Source organism: Microcaecilia unicolor, chromosome 2, assembly GCF_901765095.1.
Source record: "Microcaecilia unicolor chromosome 2, aMicUni1.1, whole genome shotgun sequence".
Taxonomy (NCBI): Eukaryota; Metazoa; Chordata; class Amphibia; order Gymnophiona; family Siphonopidae; genus Microcaecilia; species Microcaecilia unicolor.
Genome location: NC_044032.1, coordinates 443,217,376 through 443,229,410, shown reverse-complemented (window position 1 = coordinate 443,229,410; position 12,035 = coordinate 443,217,376). Strand labels below are relative to the sequence as shown.

The following is a 12,035-nucleotide window of genomic DNA, read 5'->3' as shown; positions in this document are numbered from 1 at the left end:
AATTATCAGGTATGATTATACATAATTTTACCTTCCATATCATCAAGCTGATCAATCCATAGACTGGTGGGATGTACCGAAGCAGTACTCACCCAGGGCGGGACACTGAAATCCCTGACCTCAACACTGAAGCTCCAAACCGGGCCTCCGCCCGTGCAGCCACCGTCAAACGGTAATGCTTGGAGAATGTATGAGCCGAAGCCCAAGTTGCCGCCTTGCATATCTCTTCCAAGGAGACGGATCCGGCCTCTGCCATCGAGGCCGCCTGAGCTCTCGTGAAGTGAGCCTTCAGCTGGATAGGCGGCACCTTCCTTGCGGCCACATAAGCCGCTGCAATGGCTTCCTTGACCCATCTTGCCACTGTAGGCTTAGCAGCCTGCAGACCCTTACGAGGACCTGCAAACAGGACAAACAGATGATCCGATTTCCGGAAATCATTGGTCACTTCCAAATATCTGATGATGACTCGCCTCACATCCAGATATTTAAGAGCAGAGCACTCCTCTGGGTAGTCCTCCCTACGAAAGGAAGGGAGACAGAGCTGCTGATTCACATGGAAGCGAGAAACAATCTTGGGCAGAAAGGAAGGCACTGTGCGAATAGTCACTCCTGCCTCAGTGAACTGCAGAAAAGGCTCTCGACATGAGAGCGCCTGGAGCTCGGAAACTTCTGGCTGAAGTGATAGCCACCAAAAAGCCTGCTTTCCACGTCAGGTCTTTCAGAGATGCCCTTGACAAGGGTTCAAAAGGCGGCTTCTGCAATGCTCTTAACACCAGGTTGAGATTCCACGCAGGCACCACTGAGTGCAGAGGAGGGCGCAGGTGATTAACTCCCTTGAGAAAGCGCACCACATCTGGCTGCGAAGCCAGGGAAGCACCCTTCAGGCGGCCCCTGAAGCAAGCCAGAGCCGCTACCTGGACTTTAAGGGAACTGAGCGACAGGCCTTTCTCCAGACCTTCTTGCAGGAACGCCAACACTGAAGAAATTGGAGCAGTGAAGGGAGAAAGTGAGCCTGCTTCACACCACGCTGCAAAGATACGCCAAACCCTGGCGTAAGCAGTAGAAGTAGAGCGCTTCCTCGCTCTTAGCATAGTGGCGATGACCTTGTCTGAGAAGCCCTTCTTCCTCAGACGCTGCCGCTCAATAGCCAGGCCGTAAGACCAAAGGGGGAGGGATCCTCCATCACCACGGGACCCTGATGTAACAGGCCCTGCTCCACTGACAGCCGCAGAGGATCGTCGACTGAGAGCCTGATCAAGTCCGCATACCAGGGACGTCTGGGCCAATCCGGACCCACCAGGATTACCCTGCCGGGATGCTTTGCCACCCGGTCTAGCACCCTGCCCAACCTGGGCCAGGGCGGGAACACATAGAGGAGCTCTTGTGTCGGCCACTGTTGGAGAAGAGCATCTACTCCCAGGGATCGAGGGTCCCGTCCTCTGCTGAAAAAGCGCGGCACTTGGCAATTGGCCGATGACGCCATCAGATCTAGGCTCGGCTGGCCCCAGCGCTTCGTGATGTCCAAGAACGCCTGAGCAGATAGTTGCCACTCTCCGGGCTCCAATGTATGGCGACTGAGAAAGACCGCCTTGACATTCATGACCCCGGCAATGTGGGCCGCTGAAAGCTGCTCCAGGTTCGCTTCCGCCCACTGGCAAAGATTCATAGCCTCCTTGGCTAGAGGGGCGCTCTTGGTACCTCCCTGGCGGTTGACATAGACCACAGCCGTGGCATTGTCTGACAGGACCCGTACAGGCTTCAACACCAGTACCGGGATGAACTCCAAAAACGCCAACCGAATGGCTCTGAGTTCCAGGAGGTTGATAGACCACTTTGCCTCTGCAGGAGACCAGAGCCCCTGCGCTGTCCTTCCCAAGCCGTGGGCTCCCCAGCCCGACAAAGAGGCGTCCGTCGTGACGACAATCCACTCTGGGGTCACCAGAGGCATTCCCGCAGACAACTTGTCTGTCTGCATCCACCAGCTCAGCGCCTTGCGCACTGCTGGGTCCAAGGGAAGGCGCACAGCATAATCCTCCGACATCGGAGTCCAGCGCCGCAGCAAAGATTGTTGAAGTGGTCTCATATGAGCCCTGGCCCAGGGCACTACTTCCATCATGGCCGTCATAGAGCCCAACAGCTACACATAGTCCCAAGCCCGAGGAGGAAAGGCTACTAGGAACTGGTCCACCTGAGCCTGAAGTTTGACAATTCGATTGTCTGGCAGGAACACTCTGCCCACTTGGGTGTCGAATCGAACTCCCAGGTACTCCAGGGACTGAGTCGGGCGCAGCTGGCTCTTCTCCCAGTGATGATCCATCCCAGGGAGCTCAACAGAGCAACTACCCGGTTCACAGCTTGCCGCACTCTGCATAAGAGGGGGCTCGGATCAACCAGTCGTCCAGATAAGAATGGACTTGTACCCCTTCCTTTCGTAGGAAGGCCGCGATGACCACCATTACTTTGGAAAAGGTCCGCGGAGCAGTAGCCAACCCGAATGGGAGGGCTCTGAACTGGAAGTGTCGTCCCAGGACTGCAAAACGCACAAAGCGTTGATGAGGAGGCCAGATGGGAATATGCAGGTACGCTTCCTTGATGCCCAAGGATGCCAAGAACTCTCCTGCCTTCACTGCCGCTATAACAGAGCGGAGAGTCTCCATGCGAAAGTGCCGCACTTCCAAGGCCCGATTGACCCCTTTGAGGTCGAGGATAGGCCGGACAGAACCTCCTTTCTTTGGTACCACAAAGAAAAGGAGTAACGTCCCTTGCCAAGCTGACTTTCTGGCACCGGAACGACCGCGCCCAGGCGGATCAGATTGTCCAAGGTCTGCTGCACTGCCACAGCTTTGACCGGAGACTTGCAGGGAGAGCGTACGAACCCGTCTTTTACGGGTCGGCAGAACTCAAGCTTGTAGCCGTCTCTGATGACTTCCAGCACCCACGCGTCTGAAGTTATTGTGGTCCACTCGCCCAGAAACGAGGACAGCCGTCCTCCAATCTGCACTGGGGCGTGGACCAAGGCCCCGTCATTGGGTACGAGACCCTGGGGGAGGACCGGAGGGAGCACCTCCGGGACGGCGGTCTCTGCGAAAGGAATGCTGCTTGGGGGAGAAATTCCTCTTGAAGGAAGAGGGGGCAGAGGAACCCGACTTGCCCGGGCGGTACCGACGGGCTTCCTGCAACCGTCCTCTGGAGGTACCGGGACGAGTACTAGCCCGAGCCCTGACCTCTGGTAATTTCTTGCCCTTAGACGTGCCGAGATCGGTCACGATTTTGTCCAGCTCGACCCCAAAGAGCAGCTTGCCTTTAAAAGGCAATCTAGCCAGGCGGGATTTAGAGGCGTGGTCAGCAGACCAATGTTTCAGCCAAAGCCACCGCCGCGCAGAGACTGTCTGAGCCATGCCTTTAGCTGAGGCTCTCAAGACATCATACAGCAAGTCTGCCAAATAGGCTAAGCCCGATTCCAGGGCCGGCCAATCAGCCCTCAAGGAAAGATCCGAGGGGGAAGCCCGCTGCACCATAGTCAGGCACGCCCTGGCCACATAGGAGCCGCAAACTGAGGCCTGCAAACTTAAAGCAGCTGCCTCAAAGGACGACCTTAAGGCCGCCTCCAATCTTCTGTCTTGGGCGTCCTTTAGGGCCGTGCCACCTTCCACCGGCAACGCCGTTTTCTTAGTCACCGCAGTGATTAAAGAATCCACGGTAGGCCACAGATAGGCCTCACGTTCACTCACAGCCAAAGGATAGAGGCGGGACATAGCCCTAGCCACTTTAAGGCTCGTTTCCGGGACATCCCATTGAGCCAAAATTAAGGTGTGCATGGCATCATGCACGTGGAAGGTTCTAGGCGGGCGCTTCGTCCCCAGCATAATGGCAGAGCCAACAGGGGCTGAGGGAGAGACGTCCTCCGGAGAGGAAACTTCAAAGTGTCCATGGCCTGTAACAACAGGTTGGGCAAATCCTCTGGGCTAAAAAGCCGCGCTGCAGAGGGGTCATCCGCTCCATCCGAGCGGGGATCCGTCTCCTCCAAGGAATCCGCAAAGGACCGTTGGGAGACCTCAGACACGCTGCCCTCATCTACATCGGAGGAGACAAGTCCTCCAAGGCCTGAAAATCAACCCGAGGGCATTTACCTCTGGGAACCTCAACCTCTTTACCAGAAGAGGGAGCAGGGGCAGCGTTTTGCCTGAGGAAAGCCTGATGCAGCAGCAAAACAAACTCGGGGGAGAAACCCCCCAGACTGTGCACTTCCGCAGCCTGGGCAACAGCCCTAGACGCACTCTCAACCGGCGCTCGCAAGAGCGGGGGAGAGACATGCTGCGCATCCAAAATGGCGTCCGGCGCGACACTCCACGAAGGAGCCGCGCGGGAAGAACGGCGCTTAACTTTAGCCGCTTTTGTGCCGTCGCCCAAATTAAGGGCGTTCATGGCATTAATGTCTCCAACCTCAAGGGCGGCCCACGAAGAAGCCGTCCGAGCCGCGTGGCCGGCCAAGATGGCGGAGGCGAGGCGCGGGGGATGGGCGTTTATGGCGGGAAAAACCGCCGCGCCGGAGGAAGGACCGGGACATTCATCGGTCACGAAACTGTCACCCAACAAGGGCGAATCAGGCTTTAATACCCCCGCATCCCCTCTAGAAGCGCTCCAGCGATCCGGGGAGCGACCCTTTGCGCCCTCGCCCTCCGACGCCATATGCCACGAGGAGAAGAATCGGGGAACCCCCTGCCCGCTATAAAAAGGTAAAATTACCTGCTTGCCGCTCCGAGCTGTAACGAACTGGTGTCCCAGTGAGTAGCTGCAATGAACGTTTAAATAAACGTCGAAATAAACGCCTTTAAAGACGTTTAAATTTTTTTTTTTTTTTTTTTTAACGGAGCCAGCGGGAGGGGGGAGAAAAGGAGGGACCTGGCACCACCAGGTTTGCACTTGCTCAAAAGAGCCCTCAACCCCAGGCCTCAACAAAACCTAAGGATTAGGCTTGGAGGCCTAGCCAGAGCTGCTGCTGTGTGTGACCACCACCTGCTGAGATAGAGAACATACTGAGGAGTTTCCGGCAGCACATGACCACATATAGGGAGGCAAAAGTTTGCTCTCTATCTCCACCTGCTGGTAGATGGACACAACCCACCAGTCTATGGATTGATCAGCTTGATGATATGGAAATGGGTCATTTGATTTTATAGATGAAGAAACAAGGTAGGGAAATGAAGCATACACAATACAGTGCTAACTTAAAAACGAGCCACTCTCTCAAATACTAATGTTCATCATCTCTTACCAGTTCTAGGTCTGAAACACGCAGCCTTGAGAGTAATGCAGAAAGTCTGGACTACATTTCAAAAGCATCACAGGTTACCTAGGCCATGTGCTTTCAACACTCCTTCTGAATGACTACTAGCTCACTGAATTCAGCGGATTCTTTGGAGGCACAATATCTGCAAACTCTGGCACACTACGCACACACTGTATGCAGGAAATGAACATTGAGCCCCGAAACACTTTCCTCCCAAAAGACACCAGAGCACGATCATCCCTGCCTAGGGAAGCCAAGGCATCAGTCCACGAACTGCCTCTTGAGGGTAAATTCGACCATAATGAAATGGTGTGGAAGCTGTTGCTTCTCAAACCTGGGAGCCTTCTGGACTGTACAGAGAGTCCACCTTCTTTGTTACAGGCTGTACAGTAGAGGGGTCTCCCAATTCCTCATGTGTACAGCCTTAAGGATGCTGTCCACAGGGACTGTCACAGCCTTCTTGGGAGGGAGCCCTGGGCTCATCCTCAATTTCCAAATTAAAGGGAATGGTCTCAGCCATCTCTCTCAAAAACACTCTGGGGGAGATTTCTACTTTTCTTTTGGTGGAGAAGGGTCTGCAGGTAGACCAACAGAACCCTCCCCTGAAAGCACCTCTGGTTTCATAAGACACCCAAGAGTGATCAGTATCAGACTCAGCAAAGTACTCCTCATGAGATGTCTGAGTCTGTATCTGCCTTGGATTACTTGGAATGTGTGATCAGGCTCTAGGCAAAAGTACTGAGGTACAGATCCCCTCCTGGACTTCAGGGTCGCTTCCTCCCCCGATGGACTGGAAAGGAGCACCGTATCGGTCAGTGCCGGCTACAATGCCCAGCGAGGTACCAGCATCAACAACCACCCAACAGATATGGCATGGGTCTCCCCTCCGGAATGGTTTCTGCTCCTGCGCCCCGCGTTTAAATATTTTATTTTTTTTACCTGAGATCGAAGTAGCGGCGTTAGTGAAAGGACCAGTCTTTTCTTCGTTCCTTCTCAGTGTCTTGCCTTCCTCTGATGTTGTTTCCTGTTACTGTGAGGGTGGGACACAGAGGGAACAAAGGGAAGGCTGGAGGAGGCGAGCCTGGTCCTTTCAGTAATGCCGCCGCTGGTGCTGTGACTTCAGGTAAAAAAATATAAGAATAGCAAAATGAACAAATGTCAGCAAAAAAACCACAGTTAAAACAATGAGGAAAGCTTGGATGGCCAAACTAAATTCAAGTAATAGCAAACAATGATATATAGTGAGAAATATGCAGAACAGCACAGTAGAACATTCACATACAAAAAAATGAGAATGTCAGGAGAATATAAATAATAAACCGTAATAGACAATATGGTAGAACATTCAATTAACAAAAATATGATACTCAAGAAGCCAGCAGAATACAAAATGAATAAGGCAAAAAGGGACTGGGGGTAAGTGGGCGATTAGACTGAAGGCAAAATTATATAGTATGTACAGCTGATAAGATATGTGGAACTGGTCTTAGTCAGTCGCCACAGCTGTTAAAGGCTTGAGAGAAAAGCCAGGCTTTCACCTGATTCCTGAAGTAGTCTTGACTTAGGCTTGGAGTGACTTTAAAAGTAGCCCCCTTATTCGGGAAGGCTCAGTGGTGGTCACATCACATGATTTCCTTTGATGAGGGTACAGTTGGGGTCCTAGAGGTCTCAGAAGGTGTGTAAAGGACTAACTTATTCTTTAGGTACTCTGGACCACTTTGTCTGAGGCCCTTAACTCTGCATGAGAATTTTTAGTTACATTTACACACACATACATACATAACTACTGCTCAGTACCATACTACACACAACAAAATGCCAACTTTGTAATTATGCATTGATTTGAATAATTAGACAACCCCCTGTTGTTCTTTTAATTAATTCCTTTGGTTAGAGTTGCTTACCGTCCTGGTCATCTGGATCACGAGATCTTCCCTTTATTACTGCTTAAATAATAAAGTTGATACACTACCAGACTCCAGTATTACCCTACATTCCATGGATAGTCCTGGTATGTTTCATAGCCACAGACACACCCAAAGCAGAGCTCATTCTTCAACAGCACTTTAATAAGTCTGCTCTTGACAAACATGCATGGCTGGAAAGTGCAGTCTCTCATATGCTTGCAAAGAGCATGCAGCTGAATTATGTCCCAACATGTAGGAAAAAAAAAACTCCTTATACCATTTTATCTGTATCACAGCATGATTCTCCTACTGCAGTAGTCAAGAATGTTCAGCTGAACAACAAAAACAGGGATGCCTTATCTCAGTGACTGTGCTCACTTGTTAGGAATTACTAGTAAGCCTTTTTCTAAACATATAGTAACATAGTAGATGACGGCAGAGAAAGACCTGCACGTTCCATCCAGTCTGCCCAACAAGATAAACTCATGTGCTACTTTTTGTGCATACCTGACCTTGATTAGTATCTGCCATTTTCACAGCACAGAACGTAGAAGTCTGCCCAGCACTAGCCCCGCCTCCCAACCACCAGCCCACAACAAGAGAGACAACTGCTATAGCTATGAAACAGAAAAGAGGCATCTGCCACTCCAAAGAGACCGCCGCAGCTAGGACACAGAGAAGATGCCTGTAACTCAAAAGCGAGGAGACTACTGTATAAGAGAGATACCAGAGATGACTCAACCCCAAAGCGAGTAGACAGACATAACTGTGACATACCAGAGACATCTGCTACTCAGAAGCGAGCAGACTGCTTCAAGAAGAGAAGACTGCTGAAGTTGTGAACTACAGGCGCCATACACAGCTCTAAAGAGGATACCACTGTAAATGTACACCCCAGAATCTGACTTCCAACTCCATGAGATGACTACTGGAACGGTCTTCAACTGGAAAGAGAGAAAATTGCCGTAGCTATGAAATCCAGGAGGCATCTGCAACGGCGAAGAGAGGAGACTAATGTAAGTATGCAACATAGGATAAGTCTGTCATACAGAACAGCAGTGGCTGGATTAGCTGAGACATACAGTAGAAGTTCGCCCCTCAGAAAAGTGGAGACTGCTGGCGCTCCAAAACACAGAAGAACTCTGCAATCCAAATGACAAGAGACCACTGCTGCTCTAACAAGCGATGCTCACCTCTGAAAAGAGATGAGACAGCTGTAACTGCAAAATTCAGATGTATCCAACGCAGAAGAGAGGAGACTGCCGGCAGTCAGAGACCCCGCAACTCAGAGGAGAGAGCTCTGGAGCTCCACACACACACACGAGAATTTCCATCACTGGCAAAGGGAAGATCGCAGTGGTGAAGAGACTTCGAAGACACAGGATAGCAGAAGCTTGGACAGCTGAGTGACAACTGAAGCCCTAATAGTGCGCCTGCTTTGAACAAGGGAACTCGGAAAGGTGCAGATTCAGGTAGCCACCCTAATGGGCAGATGATCAGAAGAAAACCCGGGCGCTAAAGGCTATTAGTGCCATACTAGCTCCTGCATTTGTTACTGCCCCATGATCAGAGACCCCAAGCACATGAAAACACGCTGGCAGGCTCTGAATGTAACTAGCATGCAAATGTATGATAAACAGAGCTCAGCGCAAGTAGCATGCAAATGTATGCTAAATCTATTCCTCCCCAATGATCAGCGAGCCAAACATTGGTGCGCTATCTGCGACAAACCCTAACGCCAGCTTGGAGCTGGTGTTAGGGTTTGCAAACCATTGGGGAGGAATGGTGAGCCCTGTCCAGCATGCGTTTACAGGCTAGCAGGCCCTCCATTCCCCCCAGTGCATCCCCCCCGACACATGTTTTAGGGGGCTGGAGATCCAGTGGGTCTACAGCCCCCCCAATCTCCCCCTGCATCCCCCAAGTAAAGCCCTGGTGGCCCAGTGGGCCGTGAATCAACCCCCACCCCAACCTGGTGGTCTAGCGGCCCTCTTCCCCGCCCCTTACCTTTGTTGGATGAGGGAGGTAGACTCCCTCCTCTTCCAGCAGCACCACGTCGAAAATGGCAGCACCCAGCCCTGCCCAGTGCATCCTGGGATGCGCTGGGCAGGGCTTCACACCATATAAAGGAGAAAAGGCGGGCTTTACTTGGGGTATGCTAGCAGGGTTAGGGGGACTGGAGACCCACCAAATCTCCAGCCCCCCTGAACTTGTGTCGGGGGGGGGGGGGGGGGGGGAATTTGGTGGGACTGGCTCAGGGTGGGTATACTAGGCCAACAGGGCCATTCTGTTTGGGGTCTGTTGGTACCAAGGACCTCCAGCCCGTTTGTTTGACAGGTCTGGGGCTTTTGACAGCCCAGACCTGTCAAACAAGTGCAGGAAGATTGTGCCTGAGTGCATGCTCAGGCACAATCCTCCCGCAGTTTACCCTATGAGAACAGGGGGGGGGGGGGGGGGTTTTGATCATCTGGGCATAAGAGTGGGAGGAAAAAAAGCCAAACCTGATGGCCAGGCGACTCCCACAGCCCAACCTCCAGAAAACCTGGACAGTCCCAAAGGGGTGCACAAAAAATGGCCGGGAAGAGCCACATAGCTCAGCTAACGTAACTATCTTTTGGGGGGGGGGGGGGGTGGGGGGGTAACCGGAGAATAAGCTCTCACTAAAGAAAAAAAAATGCTGCAACCAGGAGCCGAACAAATCACGGAATATGCTCTGCCCAAAGAAACCCCCTAGAAGAAACAAAGGATGCCATGTGCTGCGCAACAAAGTGACTCTCAGGCAGGAAATTGCTGAACCCCATAGTTACTGCAGCACTATCAAACCAGAAAGAAAACAGGACACCGGAACCCGGATGAGCAATGGTATACAGGAAACCTAAAAATGAAGCAACGATCCCAGAGCAGCCAACCACGCTCCCTTTATGTAGGCTGGCTAGGTTTGCACAGGACAGTCAACTGCCGAGAAAATGAAGCATGGCAACTTACCTCCAGGATCTGAATAGAAGTAGAGGCAAGCAGGCCTCCAAATCACACACAGGATCTAGTACTGCTACACCTCCACAATCTGACCCAGATCAACAGAAGGGAGGTAGGTAAGTAGGGCAGGGGCCCGGCCCTACCGAGTTTAACCCCAGCACCAAGCATGCACTGCATAACGAGAGGGGGCCTCCATCATTGTGAGGAGTTTCCACTCAACTGCCACCTAGGAATCCCCCAGGCCAGGAGCTGACTGAGAACCACCAGATGGGAGAGAAGCAAGTACTATCCACGATCCGCTGCAGACAGAACATACTAAGCATTCAACAGCTGCACAGGGCCTTATGAGGGCAAATCACATGGATCTACTTTCTGTTTCTTTCTCCTTCCACTGGGGGATGAGTACAACTACCCATTAGTCTGGATGATCTGGCAAGGACATAAAGTATTTATTTATTAGGAATTATTAACTGCCTTTTTGAAGAAAATTCACCCAAGGCGGTGTACAGCAACAATAAGTTAAACCTAGGCAATAGACATTTACAGCAGTAAAAATATTCAAACAACAGTACATAGTATGGCATAGTATGCTACTTGCAATGTCAACACAACAAACAAAAAAACATCTTAATAGACAGAATAAGGTGTAAGCGTAGGAGGAAAATACAGACAGATAAAATTGAGGAATAGGAGTTAGAAAATAAGAGGACCAATTTAAAGAAAGTTGCACACGAGGTCAGAAAGGTGCATGTATATGATTTCAGCTAGGGTAGGAGTGGATAAGCAAGTCCTGCTACAGTATGTGCAGCTGATGTTCCTAACCCTCCAGTGCTCAAATCGCTCTTTGGCGATGGGAATCTGCAAACACAGTCTCATTTGTAAGCCTCAGGGCTGACAAAGGCAATTTACAGACCACAAACAGTGAAAATCGGCAGCTGGTTTTCCCAACTTAGCTCCTGGGGTTTCAAGGTTTAAATTACGCCCTGTGGTTTGATCCTATGCAGTGTATATAAGGGGGGGTGCTGAAGAAGGTAAAATTATGTCTTCCTTATAAATTTTCTTTCCTTTAGTCGCAGCAGATGAATCCAGGAACTGGTGGGTTGTATCCGCCTACCAGCAGGTAGAGATAGAGAAAACTGAAAGAAGCAGTGATACTGGCCATCCAGCTCCCTCTTACTTCAGTATATGTCGCATCCCCAAGCAGAGGAGAATAAAACATAGCAAACAAGAAAAAAAACCTCCTCACAACAAAGCGGCAACAGCCAAATCCAACAATAGATAAAATAGGACTCAAAAAACACTAAACAATGAGTCCAAAGTGAACCATTAGCAAAGAGCTGTGTCAAGATTCACATTTTCTTATCAAAATCTACGCTTATGCTGTTCTCTTCTTTTTCTTTTAATTGGTACATCACCTGCTGAATGCAAAGACAAAAGAATGCGCGGCAAACAACAGGGCAGGGATCCCAGATTCATCTGCTGCGACTAAAGAAAAGAAAATTATCAGGTGAGACATAATTTTACCTTCCTTAGCCTCAGCAGCAGATGAATCCAGGAACTAGTGGGATGTAAAAAAGCAATCCCCTAAATAGGGTGAGAAGCCGCCGCTCCCCAAGAGAGAACAGTCACCCCAAAGTGAGCATCACCCCGCGCTGCTACATCAAACCTATAGTGTTTGACAAAAGAATGCTGAGAAGCACAAGTAGCTGCCCGACAAATCTCCTCCAAAGGAAGACTACCCGTTTCGGCCCAGGAAGTAGCCTGCACCTGAGTCGAATGAGCATGCAAATCTTCCAGAGGAGAAACGCCCTTCAGTAAGTAAGCCGAAGAAATGGCTTCTTTGAGCCATCGAGTGATGGTCGACT

At 50.8% G+C, this 12,035-nt stretch overlaps 1 protein-coding gene across 2 annotated transcripts in view; it reads right to left on the bottom strand.

The window, feature by feature from the left end:
• DQX1 (DEAQ-box RNA dependent ATPase 1) overlaps positions 1 to 12,035 on the bottom strand; it is a 128,324-nt gene that overhangs the window by 97,866 nt on the left and 18,423 nt on the right. Inside the window, exon 1 of one of the 2 annotated variants that reach the window (XM_030190879.1) lies at positions 7,195 to 7,241. The exons of the other annotated variant lie outside the window; for it this stretch is intronic. The gene's annotated coding sequence lies outside the window, so the exon portion shown is untranslated. Of the gene's footprint in view, positions 1 to 7,194; positions 7,242 to 12,035 lie in introns of those variants that run through there. 2 annotated transcript variants of the gene reach the window in all.